Source organism: Crinia signifera, unplaced genomic scaffold (assembly GCF_055691185.1).
Source record: "Crinia signifera unplaced genomic scaffold, ASM5569118v1 HAP2_SCAFFOLD_126, whole genome shotgun sequence".
NCBI lineage: Eukaryota > Metazoa > Chordata > Amphibia > Anura > Myobatrachidae > Crinia > Crinia signifera.
In genome coordinates this window covers 85615-96145 of record NW_028142019.1, presented here as the reverse complement: position 1 = coordinate 96145, position 10531 = coordinate 85615, and the positions used below count along the sequence as shown (strand labels likewise).

At 50.5% G+C, this 10531-nt stretch overlaps 1 long non-coding RNA gene across 3 annotated transcripts in view; it reads right to left on the bottom strand.

Moving 5' to 3' along the window:
• Window positions 1–1234: 1234 nt before the first annotated feature.
• Window positions 1235–10531, bottom strand: part of LOC146052831 (uncharacterized) — a 70320-nt gene continuing 61023 nt past the window's right edge. For 2 of the 3 annotated variants that reach the window (XR_014467686.1, XR_014467687.1), the window contains exons 2-3: window positions 8503–8703; window positions 7099–8288 (exon numbers count right to left, since the gene is read on the bottom strand). This is a non-coding gene — a long non-coding RNA (uncharacterized LOC146052831). Of the gene's footprint in view, window positions 1784–7098; window positions 8289–8502; window positions 8704–10531 lie in introns of those variants that run through there. The other variant, XR_014467688.1, reaches the window with a different exon arrangement.

Below are 10531 nucleotides of genomic sequence, written 5' to 3'. Positions count from 1 at the left end.
CACATGAGATGGCATGGGAAAACGACCTAGGTCTCTCCTTAGACGATGAGGACTGGGAGGAAATCCGCGACAACGCGGCCTCTAGCTCGATCTGCGTGAAAATCAAGGAAAACACCTATAAGCTCCTTTATCGCTGGTATTACGTCCCATCCAGACTCCAAGATGACGGGGCCAGGAGGATGTACAGAGGCGGCCACAGCCCAGGGAGTATGCGGGCAGGCACCCCCTGCGCGGACAGCGGCAGCGTGTCCCTGACGGGAACGCTTCCCGCATACACCGCTCACCTGTACAGGGAGTAGCCACCGGCCTCCGCAGCACCCGGGGAGTAGACGGATGCAACCCACAGGAGTCTCAAGCCGCCGAGCAGAGTGGCTAAAATGGCGCCGGGTCTCAGTCTCTCCAGTGACAGGAGGAAATAGGCCAGGAGTCCTCGCGCCGCCAAATCAAGCCGGCCAGCTGGGTCCAGGGGTATCAGGAGGGCACCAGAGGTCGAAGCAGGCAGGGTAGGCAAGCCCAAATCTCCGCAGATAGGATATAGAAACAGGATTTTTACGGAGCTCGGCTTCCCCACGTCCACCCGCTAGCTCAGTCAGGCCACGCCTGGCAGCAAGGTTTTAGTAGCATCCTGAAGGGGAGGGAAGAGGAGGAAAACATCCATATTTAAAAAAAAAAAATGCTGGTCTACAACAGTATGTAAAAATAGCGGCATAGTGAGTTTAGGAGAATCCTGTTCAAAAACTTGCAAAGAGATGGTGCCAGTGTGCACGCTCAGAGAGCAGATAAAGGGCGGGAAGGGGATTAAAAATAGGTCCTGGCATTTAAAGTACACAGGCCCACCTTGGTGTCAATAGTGTCAACACATTTGTGCGCGAGCGCTCAGGAAAAGAGGGTGTGGACACTCAAAATTGGCCTTGTGTAGTGTTCCACACCATATACCACTTCTACACATTCTGCAACAAAATAATAGACCCCATTATACTTGCCCCTTACACATTATGCCAAACGTATTGAGCCAAAATTCACATAATGCCACGCGGATTGAGCCAAAATTCACATAATGCCACGCGGATTATTCTTTATTCCCAGCGGTGGCAGGCGGCATTTCAAGGAAAAAAACCCTAACCCCATTGCACCTACCCCACACTGTCCCCCATCGCAGCAGCCCCACACTGTCCCCATCGCACCAGCCCCACACTGTAGTCTCCCATCACACCAGCCCCACACTGTCCCCATCACACCAGCCCCACACTGTAGTCTCCCCATTGCACCTGCTCCACACTGTAGTCTCCCCATTGCTCCAGCCCGCACTGTAGTCTCCCCATTGCAACAGCCCCACACTGTCACCATCGCACCAGCCCCACACTGTCTTTCATCACAACAGCCCCTTAAATTGTAAGCCATCAAAATGTCACCCTTATACTGTATGTAGAAATGGAGGAGGGCGGCTGGTGCAGCAGTAAACGGGAGGCCGAGGCAGCAGCGTGGGAGGGTGGAGGAAGGAGAGGCAGTCAGGACATGGTGGCAGCGGGGGTAGCCGGCGACATCATGCAGCAGTCTGACTGTACTCACCACCAGACGGTCCACACCAGGGCAGCGCTGCAGGGCTGACCAGTCTCCTCCTGTGGTCCAGGCGGCGCAGCTCCCGGAAGTACGCGTCCACTGTCCTGTGATCTGGAAGACGGGGCAGCTGGGAGGCGGCACACGCGGATTGGCTCCTCTGTCAATCACAGGTCATGTGTACATGTGTCCAATCCTCACAGACAAGGGCGGGCATACAGCCTATCTAGCAGGCAGCCCAGCCCTAGAAACAGAATGTATTCCTAAATCACTCACCAAGGTAACCCATTGTACTAACCTAGTGCACGCACTACTCGATTTGTCATACACTGTTCCCAAATCATAGTTTGATAAGCCGCGTGGTCGCATTGTCCCATTTGGGATGCTGCACCTTAGAAGGGACTAGGGTTGCACTGGCCTCTAGGGGTACAGAGGGAACCCCGCAGTGGACCCACCTCATCCTCTAGGGACCCTTATTCATACTGTGCAGCTGAATTATACATATGTTACATTATATGGCACAACACCGTGACGTTCAGTGTGCACGCAGGTGTGATACATCCAGAGGCGGAACTACCATTGGTGCAGCAGGTGCATTGCACCGGGGCCCCTGACAACTAAGGGGCCCCTGACAACTAAGGGGCCCACTGCTGCTCAAACCAGCAATGAAGTATTGTGAACTTTGGTTGGGGTGGAGGAGGGGGGCCCTAAACTATATATATATATATTTGCACCTGAGCCCACAACCCACAAGTTCCGCCACTGGATACATCGGAGCGGCCCATCGCTTTATAAGGATTGTTGCGTTGTGTACCCAGCTTTAGAGAATAACTATAGAATTGTGCTAGATAATTAGTAGTCAATAAATAATATAAAGACCCCAGCAATTGTAACGCAGGTAATGAACTATACCTGTGTGCGCTTAGTAAGGTGCGCTAGTTAATCCACTAAGCTTCCAGATGCATCGGGCAGGTAAGCGATGTCAGGAGGCTGATTCTAATCGTGTAGTTGGGGTAGAGATTGTAGTATGTATTCCCACACACACGTGCGCAAACATACGTTGCTAAGGTTGGCGATCGATGGGCTGCATTATTATTATCATCCTTTATTTATATGCTGCACCAAGGGATCCAAAGCTACCAATACAAAGTACATTACAAATAGGCAAAACATCGATGGTTTGTGATGCTAGAGAGCTGCTGTTGGTAGATGCGGCCCATTGGGGGCAGTGCTAAGCTAAGGACTCTGCAAAAGATGGCAGAGAACCATCAGCCATCGATGGTTAACAACCAAATACATATTACTTTTTACGATTAGAGGAATGGAAGGAGAAACAAGGGGAAGACACTAGTTAGTCAAAAATGGTGGGGGAAGTAGGTGTTCTTCCCTACAGAAGGGACAACCATCAATTGGTGCAAACCATCGATGGCTCACTGTTTATAATTCCATACCATCAAGGTTTTTCACTGATCACACCATTGATAATTACCCCCGTGGGTGGCCATCCATTTGTCATATAGACAAGGATTATATATATACTAGGTGATTCATCGCGCCCTATGGGCGCTCATCACACCGTCGTAAGGGGCTGCGCCCCCTTAATTTGTGAACATTTGTATATGAGAAAGATGGTTAGAATTGTATGAAAGATGGCCTGCATTGCAACTTGAGTTATAGGTGAAATGTGTTAAATAGAGAGCATATGATGTGGAAGGGGGTGTGTCTTGTTTTGTTTAATTAAAAAGCGGTTACAGAGTAAGATGTACATTGATAGTGTGGATGGTACAGTGACATTTGTGGGTGTGTGTGTGTGTGGGGGGGGGGGGCTGTGTGTGCATGTTGTTTAGGTGTGTGTGTTCAATAGTATAGTAGGGTGTTTCTGAGTCAGCGGCTCCCCACTGGCGGAGGTCACGACACAGGAAAACAGGAGGCTGGGTAGTGATCGGGGGGTCCGTGAATTGCGGGAGGGGGGGGGGGCACGGGGCGCGATAATTCACCTAGTTGGTTATATATTCGTGTAGAAGGATGGTAGGATGTTGCTGTCATTCAGAATGCATTTACATAAACAGTAATAGTAGCAGGTAAAGGTCTGACTTAAAACACCTACAGTGAAACAGAACAGGTGTTATATATTATACAAAGAATTGGTTGATGATGTGTAGGTGGACGTGCACATAGTTCATAGTTGTCACTGGAAAAAAATTGCTACAAGAAAAAATCAACACAGAAAGTTCAACACATGTGGCACTTCATCGGTGTCCATGTCGACACATGAGAATGAATATGAAAACATTCAAAAAAAAGAAAAATAAATCTTCAAAAACTCATGTCAACCTTTTTCATTGTCGACCATAGCCGTGCCAGTGTTTTGCATGTGCCATTTAATCCTGGGGTTGCCGTGAATCGCGCGCGGGGGTGGGGGGGGAGGGAGGAGGTGAGGGGTGTCCGCGAATCACGGGAGGAGGGGTCGTGGGTGGATGCCGAGAATTGCGGGAGGGGGGGACGCGGGGGGGGGGGGTGTGGGTGCCGCGAATCGTGGCACCATGAACCGTGGGAGGGGGGGCCCGGGGGGTTGTCGCGAATCGTGGGAGGGGGGATCGTGGGAGTCACCGGGTGTGCTGCGAATCGCCACTAGAAAAAATCAGCACAGAAAGGTCAACACATGTAAATGTTGACATAAGTGTGGCACTTCATTGGTGTCCATGTCGACACATGAGAATGAATATGAAAACATTGAAAAAGTGAAAAATAAATCTTGTCAACCTTTTTCATTGTCGACCATAGCCATGTCAGTGTTTTGCATGTGCCATTTAATCGTGGGGATGCCGTGAATGGGGGGGGGGGGGGGGAGGTGCATACCCAACATGACCCTCTCCAGGAGGGACACATTGCTCTGTTTCTGGACTTTCTTCTTAATTTATGGATTACCATCACCTGTGCTTAAACACCTTTCTTGTCAAGTACCCTGTTTAAAATGACAGTTGATGACAATCATAAATTAAGATGGAAGTCCACAAACAGAGCATTCTGTCCCTCCTGGAGAGGGTCATGTTGGGAGGTATAGAGGTGTGGGGCGCTCACCTGGTGTGTCTGGTGAGTAGTTGTGTCTTTGCTGTGTAACATGGAGAGGCAGAGGGTGTCTGGCACTGTCTGTGGGCTCACTGGGCTGGTTCTCTGTCATGTGAGTCAATCAAGTGAGTCAGAGGCTCCACCCAGCGTTATAGCTCCAGACACACTTTGAGTGACAGATGTAGCCAAATATATAAGAGATATATAACCACACACAGGGATCAGCAGCCTCATAACTCCTCCTACTCCTTCCCTTAGCTCCCCCACCTCCTCCTCATCTACTCTCCATCCTCCGCTCCCTCCTCCTCTCCTCTCCTCCCCCCCTCTCCTCCCCCACAACCTCTCTTCAGCTTCCCTTCCTCCGCTCCTCCTCTCCTCTGCTCCTCCTTTCCTCTGCTTCCCCTCCTTTCTTCTGCTTCCAATCCTCTTCACCCCTCCCCTGCTTTCCCTTCTCCTTGTCTCCGCTCCTCTTCTCCTCAGCTACCACATCTCTTTCCCTCCTCCACTACCCCTCCTCCTCCTCTCCTTTGCTTCCCTCCTGCTCACCTCATCTCCTCCGCACCCCCTCCCCTTCTCTCACTTCTCCGCTTCCCCTCTCTTCCTCTCCCCCTCCCCTCTTCTCCTGCACTTCCCCTCCTCCTCACCCCTCTCCTCTTCTCCTGCTCTCCCTTCTCCTCTCCTCCTCTACTCTCCCTCCTCTTACTCCTCCTCTTCTCTGCTCCCCTTCTCTCTCTCCTCCCCACCACTTTTCGTCGGAGGAGGAGGAGCATTTCAATCGCTGCTGATCATGTACCATGCAGCACCAATGACAAGAGGTACACAGTGCCTTCTGTGCTACTTCTCTACATGTCCGCTTCTCTCCTCCTCCACTCCTTTGCTCCTTCTCTGATCCCCCTCCTCCACTCCTTTGCTCCTTCTTCTCTGATCCCTCTCCTCCTTCCCCTTCTCCTCTCCCCAGCTCTCCCTTTGCCCTCTTTTGCTCTCCTCACCAATTTCCCCACACTTTTCTCTCTCTGACTGCCAGTGAACCTGTGCTGGGGTACAGGAAGAGAAGACCCAGCGCCGGGGAGATGGAGCAGGAAGAGATGACTAGCACAGAAGAAGAGAAAGTGCAGCAGACCCAGTCTGCCCAGGAGCAGGGGCAGCAAAATCATCGCTACCATCGCTGCTGATTGTCACAGGAGGTACCCAGCACCAGCTTGCACTGCGCTCCCTTCTCTGCACCTCCTCCATGCCTCCTCTCCTCCTCCTCTCCCCCTCTTCTTATCTGCTCCTGCTCTCTGTTCTCCCCTCCTCCTCAGCTCCCCAACCACCTCCTCCGCTCCCCCTCCTCCTTTCCTGTTTCCCCCTCCTTTCTTTTGCTTCCAATACTCCTCACCCCCTCCCCTACTTTCCTTTCTTCTTTCCTCTCACTCCTCAGCTCCCCTTCCTCTTCTGCTTCCCCTCCTCCTCTCGCTTCCCTCCTGCTCACCTCCTATACTCCGCACCCCCTCCCCTTCTCTGCTCCTCCACTCCCCCCTCCTCTCCTTCACTTCCCCTCCTCCACACCCCCTCTCCTTTTCTCTCTCTCTCTCCACCCTCTCTCTCTCTCTCCACCCTCTCTCTCTCTCTCCACCCTCTCTCTCTCTCCACCCTCCACCCTCTCTCTCTCTCCCTCTCTCTCTCCACCCTCTCTCTCTCTTTCCACCCTCTCTCTCTCTCCACTCTCTCTCTCTCGCCTCACCCTCTCTCTCTCTCTCGCCTCACCCTCTCTCTCTCGCCTCACCCCCCCTCTCTCTCTCTCTCGCCTCACCCTCTCTCTCTCGCCTCACCCTCTCTCTCTCGCTTCACCCTCTCTCTCTCTCGCCTCACCCTCTCTCTCTCGCCTCACTCTCTCTCTCTCGCCTCACTCTCTCTCTCTCGCCTCACCCTCTCTCTCGCCTCACCCTCTCTCTCTCGCCTCACCCTCTCTCTCGCCTCACCCTCTCTCTCTCGCCTCACCCTCTCTCCACCCACTCTCTCTCTCTCCACCCTCTCTCGCCTCACCCTCTCTCTCTCTCTCTCTCGCCTCACCCTCTCTCGCCTCACCCTCTCTCTTTCTCGCCTCACCCTCTCTCTCTCTCTCCACCCTCTCTCTCTCCCTCTCTCTCTCCACCCTCTCTCTCTCTCCACCCTCTCTCTCTCTCTCTCCACCCTCTCTCTCTCTATCCACCCTCTCTCTCTCCACCCTCTCTCTCTCCACCCTCTCTCTCTCCACCCTCTCTCTCTCCACCCTATCTCACTTCACCCTCTCTCTCTCTCACCTCACCCTCTCTCTCTCTCGCCTCACCCTCTCTCTCTCGCCTCTCTCCCTCTCGCCTCACCCTCTCGCCTCACCCTCTCTCTCGCCTCACCCTCTCTCTCTCTCGCCTCACCCTATCTCTCGCCTCACCCTCTCTCTCTCCTCACCCTCTCTCTCTCTCTCGCCTCACCCTCTCTCTCTCTCGCCTCACCCTCTCTCTCGCCTCACCCTCACTCTCTCTCACCCTCACTCTCTCTCTCTCTCTCGCCTCACCCTCTCTCGCCTCACCCTCTCTCCACCCTCTCTCTCTCGCCTCACCCTCTCTCCACCCTCTCTCTCTCTCTACCCTCTCTCTCTCCACCCTCTCTCTCCCATTCCCAGCAGTCACCTCTCTGGTCACATCCCCCTGTGTTGCTGTATAATGCCCCAATCCCAGCAGTCACCTCTCCGGTCTCATCCTCTGGTGATACTGTATAATGTCTAATTCCCAGCAGACACCTCTCTGGTTACATTCTTCTGATGTTACTGTATACTGTCCCATACCCAGCAGTCACCTCTCCGGTCACATCCCCCGGTGTTACTGTATAATGTCCCATTTCCATCCCCCCGTGTTACTGTATAATGTCCCAATCCCAGCAGTCTTCTCTCCGGTCACATCCCCAGGTGTTACTGTATAATGTCCCATTCCCAGCTGTATCCTCTCAGGTCACATCCCCCGATGTTACTGTATCATGTCCCATTTACAGCAGTCACCTCCCCCGGTGTTACTGTATAATTCCACATTCCCAGCAGTCACATCTCTGGTCACATCCCCCGATGTTACTGTATAATGCCTCATTCCCAGCGGGCACCTCTCCGGTGTTACTGTATAATTCCCCATTCCAGCAGTCACCTCTCTGGTCACATCCCTCGGTGCTAATGTATAATGTCCCATTCCCAGCAGTCACCTCTCCGGTCTCATCCTCTGGTGTTACTGTATAATGACCCATTCCCAGCAGTCACCTCTCCGGTCACATCCCCTATTGTTACTGTATAATGCCCCATTCCCAGCAGTCACCTCTCCGGTCACATCCCCCGGTGTTACTGTATAATGTTCCATTCCCAGCAGTCATCTCTCTGGTCACAACCCCCGATGTTACTGTATAATGTCCCATTCCCAGCAGTCACCTCCCCCGGTGTTACTGTATAATGACCTATTCCCAGCAGTCACCTCTCCGGTCAGCAGCTGGATGATTTTGTTGGTGAGTTTCAGGATCTTATGGTCATTGTCTCTCTCATTTATCAATGAGTGAGGTTAAGGCACAGTCTTGGAATCCTGGGTCCTGATCCCTCTTCTGAACACATAGGGACGGCTGCTGCTGGGTGTCTCACATTCACCGTCCTTCTTCGGTGGCACATAATCCTAAGTGAGGAGAAAAATGTTAAATCAACTGCACTGATGGTATAGCAGCTCTCATAAATGCAAAGGTTCTGAGGGGTAAAAAAGAGCGATGGGATAAGTTTATACGAGTGACACCTGTAAAGTAAAAATGTATTAGTAAAATAATGTTTACACTCCTTTTGGAGGATGTGAGGTGAGAGAGGGAGATTGTCGTAATGTCCCTACTAACCCTAACCTTACAGAGGCAGCGGTATTCCTCAGCTCAGTTGCTGTCCGCTTCTGGGTGGAATCTTCTGTTGCGGCTTTGGTCCCGGGGCGCGGCTTGCTGACGTCAGCGACTGGCGTGTCGGTACTTCGGGCAGCAGCAAAGTCTCCAACCTGTTTCATGCCTCGCTGGGCACTTTGTCAAGGTGGGGTGACTGATAGAAGTTGCTCCCTGTATGTAAGGAAATGAAGTAGAAATTCACATCCAATTTTAACATTTTGTGTATTTCCAAAATGTAAAGAAATAAAAAAAGTTTGGACATTTTCCGAGCAACAATCTGGTTGGAACAAATATTTTAACGACATTTTGGGTGTCACGAACGGTGAAACGGTGTCAAGGCATGCATTATATGTAATAGTAGAGTGCAAGACTAATAAAAACACTAATAAAGAGATTACATCTCCATATGTGCCAAAGTGGTTTGTGCAAAATGCTAGTGAACAGCTAATGAACCCAATACACCAATCATGTCCAAACTATGGCCCGCCAGCTTTTGTGAAACTGCAAGTCCCATCATGCCTTGCCACAGTTTTGCTATTAGGGAATACTAAAACTATGTCAAGGCATGCTGGGATGTGTAGTTTCAAAACAGCTGAAGGGCCACATTTTGGACATGCCTGGAACATACGCTCAGTGACAAACAAGCTTTAAAATCAAAGTCAATTGTTTGGTGACCCGACTCCCAGGCTGCACCTCACCTGGATTTCTCCTCGCACCCTTCACGCACAGTAGGGCAATAAGCTGCATCTAGTTTATTTAGGGCGCAAAAATGCAGCCGACAAGACCAGGGCAAGTGCTGCGAACAATTCATTAGCTCCCACTACATTAGGCAAGAGCTACGGGTGCACAAAACAATTGAATCACCATTATATGTTGTTTAGCACCTTACATAAATTATATATATATTTTTTATTATTATTATTTTAATATGCAGTACAGTAAGACCAGCAACCCTTACCACCAGCATAGCTCTGCCCCAACACTCATGAAGCACCGCCTACATGTTTTGATTGGCCCACAATCCAATCAGTCAAAGAAAATGGATCACCATCAATAGGTAAAAACATTGATGGTCATCCATTGCATAGTATGCCACAATCAATGGGCAGTTGCACTATTGTCATCAATTGCAAAGACGTCCATCCCTAAAGCTGTGCACACACAGTGCAAGTGAGCCTCTGCGCTAAGTTTGCAGTTAAGCACAGATGGCTCAGCATTGTGTGCTGAACAATCTGTCACGGCCAGTGTTCTCTGGTGTGAGAACACTGGCGATGACTAGATTTATAACTGGATGCAGTGTAAATCTAGTCAGGCAACAGCGACGCGCGGGACCGCGCAATCGTCATCACCAGAGGGTATACACGTGGAGTGATCCTTTTTTCATTTCTAAGCGATCTAGTCAGATCACTTAGAAATAAATGAGTTTTGGGGAAAGGGGAACGTGGGGCAATCAGTCGCACAGGTTTTATCAAAGCAGTATTGTTCTCATTTACCCTCAGTGTATTTGTACATCGGTTGGTTAACCGTGAGTAGGGAGGGTGTGCTACCACTGGACACAGGTTTGACAATTTTTGGAAAGAAGAGAAAGTATGTCTCTGTGTGGTGCACAGGTTATTAAGAAAGTAAAATTTAACTTTTATTTGGATATGTTTAAAAGAATGTAGCGAAATATAGACAGACAGTGACACATAAAGACACACACAGTGTAGGTTTAAAAAGGATAGAAATCCTTACTCAGTGTGATCCAACTCAATATCCTCCTAGATGTTGGTTAGATTCTATGTATTAGTAATAATGGTTTATTGTACAGTTTTCCACAGTGGAATTTTGTGCGTTTAAGTCGCCTATTACTGATCTGCTGGTAACAAAATTATCTGGGTTTATGTTCCCCTGTGATGTTACTGATCAGATTACTTCACATCACAAATAGGGTAGGCAATATGGTGCCCCGCGGGTCACCCCTCAAGCGGTGCGTGTCTGGTGAGATCTGCCACCTCTG